This window comes from Lissotriton vulgaris, chromosome 1_1 (assembly GCF_964263255.1).
Source record: "Lissotriton vulgaris chromosome 1_1, aLisVul1.2, whole genome shotgun sequence".
NCBI classification, from domain to species: Eukaryota; Metazoa; Chordata; class Amphibia; order Caudata; family Salamandridae; genus Lissotriton; species Lissotriton vulgaris.
Window position 1 is genome coordinate 1251906943 of NC_141685.1, and position 6249 is coordinate 1251913191.

The following is a 6249-nucleotide window of genomic DNA, read 5'->3' on the forward strand; positions in this document are numbered from 1 at the left end:
TTAATTCTAATAACATATGGACTAGCAAATATTACAGCCCGTATCGGCCATTATATTTGGTAGTCCCAAAAGGGCCTGGATATGAAAGCTTGTGGAATGCATTTAAGGATGCTTAAAGATAATTTCATCTTCTGTCATATAAAAGGAAATTTTAACTTGTCAATGGTCAAAAGATAACGCTTGACAAGTTGTAGTGTAGTTCCTAGTTTCCCACTAGGCCCTGCGCATTGGAATAACATAAACAGTAGTATCGACGTGGAACTGCGGATATTCCAGGCCTCCACTGACTATGCTAAACTTAATTGGGTTGTGTTACCAACTAGCTCAGAGGTCACTGGAAACTTTCTTCTCTGCATAGGGAGTGATCAGCTTCCTTGGCACAGACAAGGAGGGATTCAGCTTTCCAACAACCGTGCAACATGACAACTTTGCTCCTCAGATCAAGAGTCAATCTCTAGGGTCGTGTGAAACAATAGACATGTATTTCACTCAGTCAGTCTAGTGCAGTTTACTTTCACGAGATGTAGAGAATAGAGAGACGGGCGTTTGTCAATAAAGGGTTAACATTTATTGAACAGTCTTTCTTCTCGTACAAGAGAAATGTATTGCCACAATTGCAATAATTGTTATTATAAAAAGTACGTACAGTAAGATAAGTATTGCGAAATAGAACTGTAAAAGCATTGATATGGTTTCTTAGCCATACAATGGTTTAAAAGTAATAAAACATATATACAGTCATATATACATTAGGCTAACATACTCAACTGGTGCTTCTAACTAAGCCTACCCCAGTGTGCCTGACCTAAGCCTAACACGTGGAAGGGGAGCAAGTAAGTAGCTTTAAGTTAAGTTGGTTTTGCCAAGGTTTGTTTCAAGAATTCTCGTCTAAGGGTTTAGTCAACACCATACCTCTGAATAGAATGATGGAGGATTGGTATCTCCTTCAGGGGTCTCTCTCGATATCCCAGTCACCCGCGAGGGTAAACCGGAAGCGCCGGGACTGGATTTCTCTGCACGAGAAAGGCAGCGGCTCTCTTCAGCGCGTCGAGGAAGGAGGGGGGACAGCGTCCGCGGGCAGCTGGAATCTGCTGGATGTCTTCGCAGAGGACGGCTGTTCAGCTCCTTAAGCGTACTGCACCATAGTTCGCGCTGTAGCGGCGATAATGGTAATCAGCAGCTTCACCACCACAGGATAGCAGGCTGCAGCGACAGAGTGCTAGATTTACCAACACAGGGTCATGCAGGCAGCTGGCATCAGCAACAGGCAACGAACAACGAACATTGCTTAAGGCAACGTTGGTAATATTTATACCTGACAGGTGCCGGGTTTGACGCAAGTTTGCTGGACATAAGACGTCAATTAAAGATGTCACTAGGAAGTGTTAGTTATCAGTTGCTCATTAGAGTTCCATTACTAATCAAAACATAGCAAGCGGGGATTTCCAGGTTTGCTGAGTTTTTATCTTGTTGAAGAACTCGGAGTGTTATCTAGGAATATCAGATAGTGACTACTGCTCTGTCATTGCACTAATTGGTCGCAAAGGAAGTAGCAGAGAGTCATGCTGGAATGTGGCTCTGTTCGTGTGAGGCCAGAGATGACTTTTCAGAAAATCGCACTTGAACGGTTATGCCAATATAGGGAATAAATGGATTTATAGCCGAATAGGGGCATAAGGTCACAGTATCGATCAGGAACCTAGATAAACACGCAACAAAGTAAGGGATAGCAGATATTACATCACTGCATATTCCATAATATTTAATATCCCCATTGAAAGAGACAGTGGAAAACATAAACAAGGGTATGATGTGTCAGAAAATTACTGTGTTTTCCACAACACTATAAGACCATATCAAATAGTATCCTGTTACGTTTTAACCCAAGAAACATGAGACACAATCTAATATAGCCCGTATGGGCATTATATTAGGTATGGCTTAATGGACCCAGAAGTGAAAGCTTGTGGAATGGTATCAAAAGTACTACAAGATATTGTGATCTCCTATCAAATAAAAAGCCATTTCAGCTAGTAAATAGCTTAAAGTTAAGCCTTGCATTATAGGGGAGACAAGATATAGCAATAAATGAGCCATGATATTTGGTGTCCCAGTAGAAGAAGATATTTTAAAACAAAGAAGGATGTGAATTGGCTGGAAAATACTGAAGTCACCAGGCCAACATAAAGCTGTTTCAATCTTATCAAGGTAAGAGTTAACTCTGTAAACGTAGGTGATACAAAATATTATAGCAACGTACAGGTACATGGTATCCTTCACAAGAACTGCATGTGAGGGTGCACTAAAAATGTCAAATGTAGATAGACCTACTGTGATCCCCAGCCAAATAAAATGAAATTTGAAATGGCCAATGCCTAAAAGGTAGCCCCTGAGAGGAAATTACTAGGAAAGGTGTGATTTGACAGAGAAGTACTGCGCTCACTTAGTCAACAGGTGAAGAGCATGTCAAATTCTATTCTGGTAAGTGTTAACACTTGGTATGTAGGGGCTACTAAATATAGCCGGTATGGGCCATTATTTTTGGGACACTGTTCACTTAGCCTATATGGACTCATCGTGTTGACTACTAATTTGGAATTTTTGCAAAATATAAAATACACAATGCTATAGTGCAAGGCAAGCATGTGCTCTAACCAGTACCAAACCAGACTTGCTGACACTAACTTAGCACCATAAGCAAACCAAATATATGATGCATCCAACCCAGACTTGGGATTTCTACTAATTTCATGTTTCTTTTAAATTTTAAAATGTTTCCCTCAAATGTGTATGCAATTCTCTTGACTCTTTAATAAGTTATGATGCACAGGTGTACTAGTGTACTTACTGTAGCTATTCTGTGTTTGACTGGGGCTTATGCTGCAGGTGCCTGGGAAGTACTGATTCTCCTCAAGCTATTGACTATAGCACTGTTGATGCCCACACAGAATATATTGGGCCCGATTCACAGAACTAACTTAAGACAAAATCCTAAACTTACTACTTTTGGTATTCACAGAAGTTAGGATTTAGTCTTAAGTTTGTCTTAAGACAGACTTAAGACAGACTTAAGTTAGGATTTTGTCTTAAGTCTGTCTTAAGACAAACTTAAGACAAAATCCTAACTTCTGTGAATACCAAAAGTAGTAAGTTTAGGATTTTGTCTTAAGTTAGTTCTGTGAATCGGGCCCTTAGTGTCCTTCTCATTTAGCCACATCAGCACTTTGCTTCCAATTATTTTTCAGTTGTACTGTCAATTATAACAGATAACCTTTTCCAGTCTCAGAATGCAACATGGTGTAAATTAAAAAGTGTAGACTGCTATCTCACATGGTATACAGCTCCTTGATAATCCGGTTACACTAGAAAAAATATTTCATTTGCTTATGTTTGCTATTTTGGAACAGCCAAGAGCTGTTAGGTGAAAACAAGTTTGTGTAAAATGCTAAGTCCACATTTGTAACAATCATGCCTCCATTTCCTTAAATAAGTATTGAAAAATTAGACACTTTCAAATGATTTATTCACATACTTGCTCTTGTAGGTTTATGTCAAAAGAAAACATACAGAATTGTATGCATTTGCTTTGTAGGTTTCACCAAGCAGCGCATGTGCTGCGAATGTGAGATATTTTGTTTTCTAAAAGTGGGCTTAGAGCCTGCTCATTGCTTACCATTTGTTGGCTTCATTGTCAATCTCATTTGTTTACTTTTTATTGGTAAGATGCTGTAAGCTTCCTTTCATTTTACGTATGTGTCCCTCCAAAAGAGCATGCACACATTACTTGTATCCTTTCACTGATAATGTTATTTAAACATAACTTTTTCTTTGTGTTTAAGCACTATAACAGAGTGCATCTTGTTCAGCTGACTCCTTCTTGTACTTCTCCCCCTGAGGGTTCCTTCCTCATACATGATGCTCCTGTCCCTCCTTCCACTGTTGTCCATGTTGTTGCTTGCCCCATCCATCCAACTTCCTTTTGTTGTTGTCCGTAATTTTACTTACAACACCCATTGTCCCACCTCTCACTTTTGCTCATGTTGTAGTGTCCTCCACGCACCCTCCTTCCGTCCTTCCATTGTTGCCAGTGGTGTTTCTAACTTGCCCCCACCCTCCCTCCTTCAATTGTTGTCGTGTTATTGCTCGTTTCTACCTTCCCACCCAACTTCCATTATTGCACTTGTTGCTTGACCCTTGCTCTCCCTCCTTCCGGTGTTACCCGGGTTTTTGCTTGCAACATCCACACTCTATCCTCAGTCCATTGTTGCCTATGTTATTGCTTGCTTCCACCCACCCTCCCTTTTTCCATGGTTGCACCACTTATTGTTGCTTCCCCCCCTCCAATTCTCCTTTCTTCTGTTGTTGCCTGTGTAGTTGCTTTCAACACCTACCCTCCTTCCGTTGTTGCTTGCCTCCACCAATACTTTCTTCTTCCGTTGTTGCTTGCAACCCCACCCACCCTTGCTGCTTCCCTTTTTCTTGTTTTGTTGCTTTCCCCACTCACCCTCCTTGGATGTTGCTCGTATTGTTCCCTACCTGACCCACCCTCCCTCCTGTTGTTGTACATGTTGTTGCCAGTGTTTGCTTGCACCCACCCTCCCAACATGCATTGTACATGTGCTTGCTCTGAGGCCCTCCCTTCCACCATCTAGTGTCCGTGTTGTCCCCCTGACTCACCCACCCACGTTACCACCACAACAGCTTATTTGCTGCTTATGTGTGATATTTCAATGGCTTAAGCTTACTTATGAGTGACATTCAACAACCAAATATGTGACTCTCAGAGTGACACTTTCTCGTGAGTAAAACTAAGCACTGAAGTGCATAGAATGCAAAATGACTTACCTTTGAGCAATAAAAAGTTCTACAACAATCTTGAAACAGTTGCCAAGTACCTCAAATGGAAGGTTACTATGACAACCACCCTCCATTATAAAAACATGAGAAACTCGTGGACTAGCCCCTACTTACCAGGGCTACTTTGACCCTTGCAGCAACATGGACAAATTATGGCATTACTGTCTCCGAAAAGAGTGGAATTGCCTGGCCATGATGTAATGTGGCTACATAAACACATCTTTTATCACGACGTAGACATTTTATTTGAAATCTTCTTTTCTCATTGTTTCAGAAAACCGCAATATGACATGCAAATATGATCACCACAAACAGCACAGTGGCAGACATATCACTTTGTCTTTCTCTTAATGGTTGCTCTGCCTGCAACTTGCCAACTCTGTCTGCTGGCTCTCAGCGGACTGACACCCATGCCATAGCTGCTCCAGTGTTGACTCACACTGGCTGCCTTTTGACGCTCAACTAGTGCAGAGATGCTGCTCCCTAGTTTGCTGGCATGTTCTGCTGAACTCGACCACTGCTATTGGAAACTGAGCTACTGAATATTAATATTACAAATTAGGATTGCTGAAAACTTCACCCTTACTAGGGAACCCGGCTGGGTCCTCTAGTATGTTTTGTAAAAATTGGTTAATTGAATTTTGGAATACAATTCTAGATATAACTGAATCAGTGTATGAGTTTTCCTTTCTCTTTGACATCCACTTAAAACCCTGGCCAAATGCGATTCTCGCCTTCTCTGCCTTAATTAATATTAAGTATATATGCCACTGGAACCACTGTTTCTTAAAATACTTAATCACCCTGGTTCCTTAGTGAGTAGGGTTCCCTTGTTTTCCTTTTTCGTTTTTCTCAAGCCATCAGGTAGGCCCAGTGTGCCCTGTCCACTGGCAGTGATGCCTTCCAGGGGGAGGTCAGGAGGATTTTGAAAAAAACAAACACAGCACTGCCAAATGAGGCCCCAGGGGTCTGAAACGCTGCATGGTCCTGAGAGGTGCCAGCAGATCCACTCACTCTATGCCTGCGGGGGAGCACACGGCATCCAGCAACACAAAAACATAGTTTTGCCCGTCAGTTGCAAGGTCACTGGCCAATCATCATCCAATCACTGACTTCTTTGTGGACTTGAGTTAACTGTCACTGACGGTGCCATGCAGGGTGCGCCAGTTTTTAAAATACAACAGGGCAAGCCGCCGCCCCCTGGATGGATCATCACTGTCTGTCTCAGTCTGGGCAAGGGGCAGTGCACGGCTGGGTGGTATCAGGGTGATTATTACTTTCCAGAGAGGGTACAATTTTCAGAGTCTGTTTGACTGCCTTTGCAATGGCATGTCACGTGCCTGAGTACCTGAGGCCCGGCTTTGTTGTGCACTGCAGCCAGAGCCTGAGGCA